Source organism: Pan paniscus, chromosome X, assembly GCF_029289425.2.
Source record: "Pan paniscus chromosome X, NHGRI_mPanPan1-v2.0_pri, whole genome shotgun sequence".
In the NCBI taxonomy this organism is placed as follows: domain Eukaryota; kingdom Metazoa; phylum Chordata; class Mammalia; order Primates; family Hominidae; genus Pan; species Pan paniscus.
In genome coordinates this window covers 20,264,768-20,277,623 of record NC_073272.2, presented here as the reverse complement: position 1 = coordinate 20,277,623, position 12,856 = coordinate 20,264,768, and the positions used below count along the sequence as shown (strand labels likewise).

General features: G+C 39.8%; 1 protein-coding gene across 11 annotated transcripts in view; it reads right to left on the bottom strand.

The window, feature by feature from the left end:
• CDKL5 (cyclin dependent kinase like 5) overlaps positions 1-12,856 on the bottom strand; it is a 209,039-nt gene that overhangs the window by 153,816 nt on the left and 42,367 nt on the right. Inside the window, exon 2 of one of the 11 annotated variants that reach the window (XM_055106646.1) lies at positions 9,052-9,169. The exons of the other annotated variants lie outside the window; for them this stretch is intronic. The gene's annotated coding sequence lies outside the window, so the exon portion shown is untranslated. The remainder of the gene's footprint in view (positions 1-9,051; positions 9,170-12,856) is intronic. 11 annotated transcript variants of the gene reach the window in all.

Sequence of the window (12,856 nt, the reverse complement as noted above, 5' to 3'; positions counted from 1 at the left end):
ACTCCAGCCTAGGGGATAGAACGAGACTTCCTCTCCAAAAAAAAAAAAAAAAAAAAGGAAGAAAGAAGAGGAAGGAAGAAGAAAGAAGAGGAAGAGGAAGAAGAAGAAAGAAGAAAGGAAGAAGGAAGAAGAAGTGTGCTATGTCAAATCACACTAGTTAACTGGAGGGGCCCCCGGTAGTCAAAGCAGGGACAATTTTAGCAACAAAATAAAGTAGTACTACATTTGGATTATTAACCAAAGTATTAAAAAGAAATCCATGAGTCCATAATGATTTTTTAAATAAGTAAATGAGAGAGTCAGAGTTGACAAATCCCCTGTGCAGAAGAATTCTAAATAATTTATGTAAATACCCCATCTTCAATAAGGTGGAACATAACTCCATAGTCCTTAAATGTGGGCTGCACATAGTAACTTTCTTCCAAAGAGGACATTATGGAAAGGGAGAAAAAGAGTAGTTTTACAATGCAGAAACCTGACAAACACCGCCTCAGCCAGGTGATCAAGGTTAATTAACATCAATAGTGATAAGCATGTTGATAGTATGTCCCTTTGATACGATGTGATGAAAATGACACTTTACTTACGTGGTCTTCCTCCCAAAAACCTGCAACACCAGTCTAATCACAAGGAAAACATCAGACAAATCCCAACTGAGGGATACTCCACAAAACACCTAAGCAGTATTACTCAAAACTGTTCATCAAAAACACAGAAAGTCTGAGAATCTGTAACAGCCAAGAGGAGTCTAAGAAGATATGACAACTAAATGTAATATGATATCCTACATGAGATCCCAGAGCAGAAAAAAAAAGACATTAGATAAAAACAGGAAATTTGAATAAAGTATGAACTTTGAATATCAGTAATCAATAATCACTAACAATATGGTTTATTAATTAGAATGAATGTATCATACCAATATAAGATGTTAATAATAGGGAAAACTACATGTGGGGTACATGGAAACTCTCCACTATCTTTGCAATGTTTCTGTAAACCAAAACCTATTCTAAATTATGAAGCTTATTTTTAAAAACTCACTAGAGGAGATGAATAGATTTCAGCTGGCAGAAGAATCAGTGAACTTGAAGACTGATTGATAGAGATTATGCAATCTGAAGAACACAGAAAAAAATGAAAAATGAACAGAACCTCAGAGAAACATGGTATACCATTAAACATATCTATCTATCTCATCATCCCCTTTTGGTTGTTTCTCTGGAGAGCCTGGACTAATACACAACAACATACATGTAATGGGAATACCAGAGGAGAAGAAAGAACAGAAAAAAATACTTAAGAAATAGTGGCTGGCCGGGTGTGGTGGCTCACGTCTGTAATCCCAGCACTTTGGGAGGCCGAGGCGGGCGGAACACAAGTTCAAGAGATCGAGACCATCCTGGCTAACACAGTGAAACCCCGTCTCTACTAAAAATACAAAAAATTAGCCAGGCATGGTGGCGGGTGCCTGTAGTCCCAACTACTAGGGAGGCTGACGCAGGAGAATGGCGTGAACTTGGGAGGCAGAGCTTGCGGTGAGCGGAGATCGCGCCACTGCACTACAGCCTGGGCGAGAGTGTGAGACTCCATCTCAAAAAAAAAAAGAAATAGTGGCTGAGAACTTCTCAAATGTGATGAAAAACATTTAACTACATATCCAAGAAACTCAACAAACTCCAAATACAATAAACACAAAGAGATCCACACCCAGAAACATCATAGTCAAAATGCTGAAAGGCATAGAAAATCTTGAAAGCAGCAGGAGAGGCCAGGCACAGTGTCTTACACCTATAATCCTAACACTTTGGGAGGCCAAGATAGGAGGATCGCTTCAGGCCAGGAGTTCAAGACCAGCCTGGTCAACACAGCAAGACCCCATCTCTATATCAAAAAATACATTTAAGGCCAGGTGTGGTGGCTCATGCCTGTAATACCAGCACTTTGGGAGGCCAAGGCAGGCAGATCACTTGAGGTCAGGAGTTCAAGACCAGCCTGGCCAACATAGTGAAACCCCGTCTCTACTAAAAATACAAAAATTGGCGGGGCATGGTGGTGCACACCTGTAGCCCCAGCTACTCTACTCGGGAGGCTGAGGCAGGAGAATCACTTGAACCCGAGAGGGAGAGGTTGCAGTGAGCCAAGATGACACCACTGCACTCCAGCCTGGGCAACAGAGCAAGACTCCATCTCAAAAACAACAACAACAACAAAATATATATTTAAGAAAAAAAAAAGAAAGCAACAAGAGAAAAACAACTTATCACATAAGAAGAATCCTCAATAAAATTAATAGCTGACTTCTGATTAGAAACAACGGAGACTGGCCAGGCACGGTGGCTCACACCTGTACTCCCAACACTTTGGGAGGCCGAGGTGGGCAGATCACTTGAGGTCAGGAGTTTGAGACCAGCCTAGCCAACATGGTGAAACCCCATCTCTACTAAAATTACAAAAATTAGCCAGGTGTGGTGGTGCATGCCTGTTATCCCAGCTACTTGGGAGGCTGAGGCAGGAAAATCACTTGAACCTGGGAGGCAGAGGCTGCAGTTAGCTGAGATAGCACCACTGCACTCCAACCTGGGCGACAAAGTGAGTGAGACTTCATTTCAACAAAAAAAAAAAGGAAAGAAAAGAAACAAGCAATGGAGACTGGAAGGCAGTAAGATGACACATTCAAAGCGATGAAAGAAAAGGAAAAAAAAAAAAACTTGTCAACCAAGAATTTCATATCCAACAAAACTATGTTTCAAAAATGATGGCAAAATAAAGACATTCCCAGATAAATGAAAACTTGAGAGAATTCATTGCTAGAAGATCCAACTTACAAAAAATACTAAAGGAAGTTTTACATACTGAAAACAAGTGACACTAGACAGTAACATGACTCCACACGAATTTTTGTTAAAGGGCCACTAAAGCACAAAGGAGGTGGGTGGGAACAAAGCTATACTGGAGTAAGGAAATGATACCAGACGGTAACTCAAATTTCTTCAAAAATTAAGGAAACCAGAAATGGTAAATAAGAAAGTTAATATAACAAACTACAAATATATACTTCCTCTCCTTTATTCTCCCAACTTCTTTAAAATATGAAATTATATAAAGTTATCATTTTAACAACATATCTCAGGTTTTAACATAAATAAGACATGTATAATAACATCACAAAAAGGAAGAGAGAATAGAGCTACATGGAAGGAACGGTTTCTATATCTTACTGGAGTTAAGTTAGCATACATCTGAAGTAGATTCTGATAAGCATGTATGTGGTAAGTCCTAGAGCAACACTAAGAAAATAACTCCAAAAAAACTAAAAAAAAATCATTAAAGAAATTAAAATGTTACACTTGAAATTCTTCCCTTAATACAAAATAAAACAGTAAAGGAGAAACAGAAAAACAAAACAAAAAAATGAAAAATACAGTAAACTAACAGCAAAATAATAGATGTAAATCCAAACATATCAATAACTATATTAAATGTGAAAGGATTAAACAATCCAATCAAAATGCAAAGATTGTCAGACTGGATTTTAAAAAGATTCAGCCAGGTGCAGTGGCTCATGTCTGTAATCCCAGCACTTTGGGAGGCCAAGGTGGACAGATCACTTGAAGTCAGGAGTTCAAGACCAGGTTGACCAACATGGCAAAACACCATCTCTACTAAAAATACAAAAATTAGCCAGGCGTGATGGCACGTGCCTGCAGTCTCAGCTACTCGGGAGGCTGACACAGGAGAATCTCTTGAATCCGGCTCACAACATTGTGCTCCAGCCTGGGTGACAGAGCGAGACTCCGTCTCAAAAAATAATAATAAAAATAAAAATTAAAAAACAAGATTCAGGGCCAGGTGCAGTGGCTCACGCCTGTAATCCCAGCACTTTGGGAGGCCAGGGTGGACGGATCACGAGGTCAAGAGATCGAAACCATCCTGGCCAACATGGTGAAACCCCATCTCTACTAAAAATACAAAAATTAGCTGGGCATGGTGGCACATGCCTGTAGTCCCAGCTACTCAGGAGGCTGGGGCAGCAGGAGAATCGCTTGAACCCGGGAGGCAGAGGTTGCAGTGAGCTGAGATTGTGCCACTGCACTCCAGCATGGCGACAGAGCGAGACTCCATCTCAAAAAAAAAAAAAAGATTCAACTATATGTTGTCTATGCGAGGCGTATTTTACATTCAGCTATAAATAAGTTGAAATTGAAAGGATAAAGATATACATGCATAAGAGAGCTGGAATGGCTATATTAAAATCAAACAAATTAGATGTTAAGACTTTTAAAAGTATAAGGTAAAAAACTAAAAAAATCTGAATGTGGACTTTATTAATAATCACTATCAATAACCAATAGTCAGTAATTGGTAATCAAAAATCAATTACTAAAGGTAAAGAGGGATGCTGGGTATAGTGGCTGACACCTGTAATCCCAGCACTTTGGGAGGCCAAGGCAGGTGAATCACTTGAGCCCAGGAGGTCGAGACCAGCGTGAGCAACATGGTGAAAACCTGTCTCTATCAAAAATACAAAAAAGTAGCCAGGCATCGTGGTGCATGCCTATGATCTTAGCTACTTGGGAGGCTGAGGCAGGAGGACTGCCTGAGCCCAGGAGACGAAGGTTGCAGTGCAATGAGATCACACCACTGCACTCCAGCCTGGGCAACACAGTGAAACCCCCCATCTCAAAAATTAAAAAAAGATAAAGAAGGACCTTAAGAGTCAATCCAACAGGAAGGGATAAAAATTATAAACATATTGCACCTAATGAGAGAGCTCACAAAGTACTGAAAGTTGAACCAAAGAAATGAGAAAATTTGGATGAGCACAGTAAGAAATACATAAGAAATGAACTACAGAGAAAATACTCAAGAAACCTATCCTTTGTTCAAATATGAATGCTTAACCCTGATTTCAAGGTCTGATCAATATAAATTTTCTGATCTTGAGTTATACAAGTTACTAAGAAATAGGAATAGTAATGTTACTTGTTTTGGAAATACATTGTAAGAACAAAATCTAAAATTTGTTATATGAGTAAACATAACTCTATACAATGTATTTTTAAAATTCAGATACTAGAAAAGAGCAATAACCACAAACATTAAAGTAGTTATTTTCATCATCTTTTCCAAGAAAAGCAGTAGACTGAGTTTGGAACACTGAAGTACCACCACCAGTTCTCACTGTGTTAATACTAAGTATTAGAAGGCTAAAATAAATTATAAATGATGTATATAATATTTGACAGGAAAAAGAGTAGAGATGATAATTTTCCAATTAGCATTTTCTTAAAATGTTCTTACAAAATTACAAAGTTCAGGCCAGGTACAGTGGCTCATGCCTGTAATCCCAGCACTTTGGGAAGCAGAGGCAGGAGGATGGCTTGAGCCCAGGAGTTTGAGGCCAGCCTGGACCACACAGGGAGACCCTGAGTCTACAGAAAAATTTTTAAAAATTAGCCAAGCATGGTGGGCATGCCTGTGGTCCCAGCTACTCAGGAGGCTGAGGTGGGAGGATCGCTTGTGCCCAAAAGGTCAAGGATGCAGTGAGCCGTGATTGTGCCACTGCACTCCAGCCTGGGCAACTGAGCAAGACACTGTCTCAAAAAAACAAAGAAGAAAAAAAGAAAAGAAAAGAAATAAAAATTACAAAGTTTAAGCCAGGTGTGGTGGCTCACGCCTATAATCCCAGCACTTTGGGAGGCCAAGGTGGGCGGATCACGTGAGGTCAGGAGTTTGAGGCCAGCCTGGCCAACATGGTGAAACCCCGTCTCTACTAAAAATACAAAAATTAGCCAGGTGTGGTGGTGCGTGCCTGTAATCCTAGCTACTCAGGAGGCTGAGGCAGGAGAGAATTGCTTGAACCCAGGAGGCAGCGGTTGCAGTGAGCTGAGATTGCCACTGCACTCCAGCCTGGGCAACAGAGTGAGCCTCTGTCTCAAAAAAAAAAACCAAAAAACAAAAAATAATTACAAAGTTTAAAATAAATAAAAATTCAAAGAATACAAAATGAGAAAATGTGTTCCTATATTTAAGGTAATACTATTTAACTTCTTTTTAAAAGTTTGAACAACAGATTCTCCAAATTTCATCCACTACCTTATATTCATTCAAACACTAACTTTGGACTAAACAATACCAAATCTCTGAATTATTTGCCTGCCTAAATTGCTTTTCCACTACTAAAAGTTAAGGTCCCTAGGAACGGGGATTCCATTTTCACAATTCTGTACAGCAAAACATGCTTATGCTTTTATCTTCCTCTGCTACTTTGAACAAGTCACTTCAACAATTTAATCTGCTGTAAAAGGGCATTGTTATAATGATTGCTACAAGGTGTGTTTGATTATTGTTTGTTATAAACTGTGTTTACTTTGGTCCTCAGGCATTAGAAATTATTGAAGGTTTTAAGGAGAACAGTCATACCACAAGTGATAAACTTCTATATCAGAAAGGATTGTTGAGGATGAGGGAAAATGGTTCCGAGGAGGTAGAAACTTGGGGACTTATAAAACTTGGGGACTTATGTACCTTAATAAAGGTAGAGGCAACAGAGATGAAAATAGGATGGTTTTCGGGGAAATAATCAACACATACCATACCCTTACAATTTTTCTGATACCATACTATACCATGAATAATCTCCTCACGGTCTTGTAAAAATGAAGAAAGTCTAGACTAATGCTATCAAGGTAACAAAAACGAACACTTTAATTTGCAGAAATTTTATTTCATTAGACCAAAGTTCCCAGGGCCAGGCACGGTGGCTCAGGCCTGTCATCCTAGCACTTTGGGATGGTGCAGGTGGATCAACTGTGGTCAGGAGTTAGAGACCAGCCTGGCCAACACAGTGAAACCCCATCTCTACCAAAAATACAAAAATTACCCTGGCGTGGTGGCACGTGCCTGTAATCCCAGCTACTCAGGAGGCTGAGGCAGGAGAATCACTTGAACCCAGGAGGCAGAGGTTGCAGTGAGCCGTGACAAGAGCGAAACTCCGTCTCAAAAAAAAAAAAAAAAAAAAAAAAAAAAAAAAAAAAAAACCGAAGTTCCCCTGATGGCCTACTTTTCATACACCATCCCCTCTCCCCACCCCCAGGTCTTTAAAAAATGCCACAAGAATTGCTTGAATCCGGGAGGCATAGGTTGCAGTGAGCCGAAATCGCGCCACTGCACTCTAGCCTGGGTGATGGAGCAAGACTGAGTCTCCAAAAAAAAAAGAGAGAGAAGTTCATTTTTATCTTTCATGTAAAAGTCCAGGTAAGTGGTTCCAGCACTGTCCATATCACAGTCTGAGATATCTAACTCAACTCTCACCAATTTCCCCATATCTCAGCCACAGAGAAGCGGGAAAAGTGGAGGACAGGGAGGCCAAAACTCCACTCCTTTTAGGCAAAACACCCAAGATGTACCTAACATCTTCATTCATATCCTACTGGACAAGATTTAATCCTCTACCACACCTGGCTTTAACGGAGACTGGAAAATGTAGTGTTTACCTGGGTGACGAGCACCTACTGGAAAAAAAAAATACTGTACTATTCTAAAAGTGAACAGATACTAGAAGCCAACAGAATATATTAAATATTCTATGACTACATCTAAGAGGTTCATGTAACTCTCCAGGATACTTCAGTTATTATCAGTGAATGCTCTTAAAAGAAATTAGAAGAGGGCCGGGCACAGTGGCTCACGCCTGTAATTCCAGCACTATGGGAGGCCGAGGTGGATGGATCACTTCAAGTCAGGAGCTCGAGATCAGCCTGTCCAACATTGTGAAATCCCCCTCTCTCTACTAAAAATACAAAAATTAGCCAGGCGTGGTGGCATGTGCCTGTAGTCCCAGCTACTCAGGAGGCTGAGGCAGGAAAGTGGCTTGCATCCAGGAGACAGAGGTTGCAGTGAGCCGAGATCACGCCACTGCACTCCAGCCTGGGTGACAGAGCGAGATCTTGTCTCAAAAAAAAAAAAAAAAAAATTAGAAGAGATTCTCCAACCCTAGAGAGGAAAAATTAAATGGGAAAGAGGCAAATGAACACCCCATTATGGACTGCAGGAAGGAAATAAATGAAAACTATTTTCAGCATTTTCTATATCTTATCATGCCCTAAAATCCCCTACCCCGTCAGATATCCACATTTAAAAAAAAAAAAATCAGAAACTATCTAGCATGTATGTTATACTTGCACTGCAGAAGACAGAAGGTATAGACCCAGAACACAAACGATGTGTCGCAGAATCAGAGAACAGCAAACCACTTAATTTTGCTGGCTGAATATATCAACCTAGCCAACAAAATTTTGATGCTTTGTATTTCAAAGAGCCTAGAAGTACACAAATTTAGATCTCCTGAAAAAGGTCATCTCCTTTTATTCATTATTGCTAGAGTGGAATATTATCGTTTCAGAAGGACAGCACAATGTCTTATGGCATGCTTGGGTATTTTTAACTTAAATCCACCAAAGACTATGTAAAAGTTACTCCTACTTAAAGTTTGTACTCGTTTTCCTCTCCAAAACTGAAATGATATTATCTGGCCTGGAATTCATTTACTGGGATTGTAAAACTTTAACAACAATGAGAAAAGTCAGAAAATAAGATACAGATGCACTGTATGGTAAAATACACTAGGGAAAGGCCATGGTGTTAATAAGTAAAAGAACAAAAGCTATCCAAAGTACAGCATTTTAAATTCCTCAGTAAATACCATCAGGAAATGAAAATCTTGAGGCTCAAAGTATTTTAACATTGCTATCATCTACTGATGAGATGAGACCAAAAGAGACACTCAATGGGTTCAAAAATATAGTTAGACAGAATGAATAATTGATAGCACAACAGGGTGACTATAGTCAACAATAATTTATTGTACATTTTAAAATAACTAGGCAGCAGCCAGGCACAGTGCCTCATGCCTGTAATCCCAGAACTTTCGGAGGCCAAAGTGGGTGGATCACTTGAGGTCAGGAGATCAAGACCAGCCTGGTCAACATGGTGAGACTCCTGTCTCTACTAAAAATGCAAAAATTAGCAAGGCGTGGTGGCACCCACCTGTAATCCCAGCTACTTGGGAGGCTGAGCCTGGAGGATTGCTTCAACCCGGGAAGAGCTGGTTGCGGTGAGCTGAGGTCATGTCACTGCACTCCAGCCTGGGTGACAGAGTGAGACTCTGCCTCAAAAAAACAATAAAAAATAAAATAAAATACATAAACTGAAACAAAATAAGATAAAAATAAAATAACTAGGCTGGGCACAGTGGCTCATACCTGTAATCCCAGCTAAGGTAGGGGATTGCTTGGGAGACCAAGGTAGGGGATTGCTTGAGCTGAGGAGTTAAGGCACCAGCCTGGACAACATAAGGAGACCTCGTCTCTACAAAAATTACAAACATTAGCTGGGTGTCGCAATGCAAGCCTGTAGTCCCAGCCACTCAGGAGGCTGAAGTGGGAGTATGGCTTGAGCCCTGGAAGTCAAGGCTGCAGTGGGCTGTGATTGCACCACTGCACTCCCGCCTGGGCAACAGAACAAGACCCTGTCTCAAAAAAAATTAATAAAATTAAATTAAAATTAAAAATAACAAAAAGAGTATAACTGGATTGTTTGTAACACAAAGAAAGGATAAATGCTTGAGGTAATGAATACTCCATTTACCCTGATATGATTATTATGCATTGTATACCTGTATCAAAAGATCTCATGTACCCCATAAATATATATACCTACTATGTACCCACAAAAAATAAAAATTTTTAACCACACATTAAAAAAAAGACTTGAGATGCTCAAAATGAGAAGCTCAATGTAGTGGATCAGTCTCTCGTGAACTTGATCAAGCCGGGAACTGTGTTTCCCAGAATTCCCTTTCCTGCACAGTACACCAAGTTCAAGATGGCCAAATTCTTACAAGATCTTCATGAAGGTCACACAGGGTGACGACAAATGCAGAGGTGTGTGGCAGCTTGCAGCTTGTCCCTGCTCTCCTCTTGTCCCCTCTGTGTCCAGCTCTTCTTCTGATCTGACCAACAGTAGAGCAAGACCCAACAACAAATGCTTGGCTGTGGACCCACAGAGGCAGCAGCTACACGGAGGAAACAGCCTTCCACAGAACTCTCCAGAAAAAAGCCTTTCTGCATGCCTACTTTGGTGACTGTACACATTTGGCTTCTTAAAATTTTCCCAGTAAGCTCTCATTTATCAACCTGTACCAGTACCTCAGGAGGATCTATTAGTGATTTTTTCAGGTCTTTCCTTTTTCAGATAGATATTCCCATCCCCAGCACCTCTTATAATTGTGTACAGTCTGATTACCATGTAAGTTCCTTACCCATAATACTCACAGTGGTTCTATTTCTCTGACCAAATTCTCAGTAATGTACTCAAAATTCAGCAAGTAATCTGTAATCCAGCAGTACTGACAGAATGGGTTTAATTATTCTGATTAAACCCATTCTGAAAGCTATTTTCCTGTTACTATTAAGCTAAAATGTTCCTAAGATAATGAGGTTCACCTCATCCATTTACTTTTTTTTTTTTTTCTTTTCTTCTTTTTTTTTTTGAGACGGAGTCTCACTCAGCCACCCAGGCTGGAGTGCAGCTGTGCGATCTCAGCTCACTGCAACCACCATCTCCTGGGTTCAAGCGCTTCTCCCGTCTCAGCCTCCCAAGTAGCTGGGATTACAGGCACCCACCATCATGCCCAGCTAATTTTTGTATTTTAGTAGAGACAGGATTTCACCATGTTGGCCAGGCTGGTCTTTAACTCCTGACCTCAGGTGATCCGCCTGCATCGGCCTCCCAAAGTGCTGGGATTACAAGCGTGAGCCACCGCACCCAGCCCATTTACTTCTATATGTAAGAAATGTTCTCTGCTTTCTGTCAAGTGATTCTTTAAAAAGTCTGCTTCATTACTTTTGTCTTTAATCATTTCTCTACATGTGGCACATAAAAATACATATTAAATAATACAACTTACAGTATTTATTCTAAGTGTTCTTTTAATCAATTTGTCATTTGGGGATATGCTAAGAGAAAAGACAAATGGACTAAAAATTGGTAATTTTAAAGAAGTCTTCTTTGAAATAAGCCCGTGAATTCTAACTAGAAAATTATAAAAACACAAAACATATGAAGTAGTCATTAGAAATATCTTTTCCCCCAAAAGGAATGAATATATACTAAGCATTCAAATCCCGAACTAGACACTGGTAGGTCTGATTCAATGAAAAAAAAATTTTTTTTTTTTGAGACAGAGTTTTGCTCTCATTGCCCAGGCTGGAGTGCAATGGCACGATCTCGGCTCACTGCAACCTCCGCCTCCTGGGTTCAAGCGATTCTCCTGCCTCAGCCTCCCGAGTAGCTGAAATTACAGGCATGCACCACCACGCCCGGCTAATTTTGCATTTTTAGTAGAGATGGGGTTTCTCCATGTTGGTCAGGCTGGTCTCGAACTCCCGAACTCAGGTGATCCACCCGCCTCGGCCTCCCAAAGTGCTGGGATTACAGGCATGAGCCACTGCACCCCGCTTTTTTTTTTTTTTTTTTTTTTTTTTTGAGACAGTCTCACTCTGTCGCCCAGGCTGGAGTGCAGTGGCACCATCTCAGCTCACTGCAACCTCTGCCTCCCAGGTTCAAGCAATTCTCCTGCCTCAGCCTGGCAAGTAGCTGGGACTACAGGTGTGTGCCACCATGCCTGGCTAATTTTTGTATTTTTAGTAGACACGGGGTTTCACCATGTTGGCCAGGCTGGTCTGTAACTCCTGACCTCCAATGATCTGCCCGCCTCAGCCTCCCAAAGTGCTGCAATTATAGGCGTTAGCCACCGCGCCCAGCCCTATTCAATGATTTTTTGTGACCTTTTCTAAAGAGTCTTCAGTTTCTTTTTGACCTTAAAAACCATAAAAGTCTAATATACATTTTCGTACAGCTTTTATAAATTACCAACTATTTCTTTCATGATTGTGACATTAGGTATTCTATAGTTAGCCTACTATATTCAAGGGTATAAAAACAACTCAAAAGTGAAAAGACAGAAATTATCTGCCATGAGTAAGAACCATACTTCAATATGAGATCTGAGTACTAATCTCCAAAGCACTACGTAAGACTAAGAAAACTGATTGTATCTGAAAACCCAACCCTAGAAGTAGCTAGTAGTACTGGGGGTGAGGGAAGATTAGGAGATATTCATGCTAATAAAAGAACTCTTGTTTTACAAAATAATTCACTTTATAACTTATTTTAAAAGAACATTCATAAGGTGTGTTTAAAATTACCGTATCTAGAAAAACTCTGGGAACAAATCATTTTACAAGATGGTGTTATTCTATAAAAACAAGTATAAATGCAAAAGCCAGTGCTTACGCTTACTAAAGGCCCACCGCTGGATCCCTACCCACAAAATGGTATAGAACTCATATTTCCAGTGGGAAGGATTTCTTCAGCTCCAACTCAAGAAAGAAACATACAACTAAGGATTCACTAAAACACCACTGGGAAAAGAAAGAAATAGCACGTTATGTGGCTTCTTATAGAATGCTTGAGTTTACTATAGAGTTTATATTTAATTTACACTTACTATGAAGAAAAATTGTACTTACAGTATCCGCACATTCTGAAAAGAATCCAGAACACTGTGAATCAATTCCTTTAAGGTCACAAATTTTAACTTAAATCAGTCTCAGATCCCATTCATTTGCTGATTATAATTATAGCTATAGCTATTTTTTTCAAATTGGAAAACTACATACTGAATTGAAATATAATCATACTCCAAAATTAGAATAAGATTTTTCTCTAAACTTGATATTTAAAATTTTTTAATCTACAGGAATAATAAAATTATTTAACCAGCTAGACT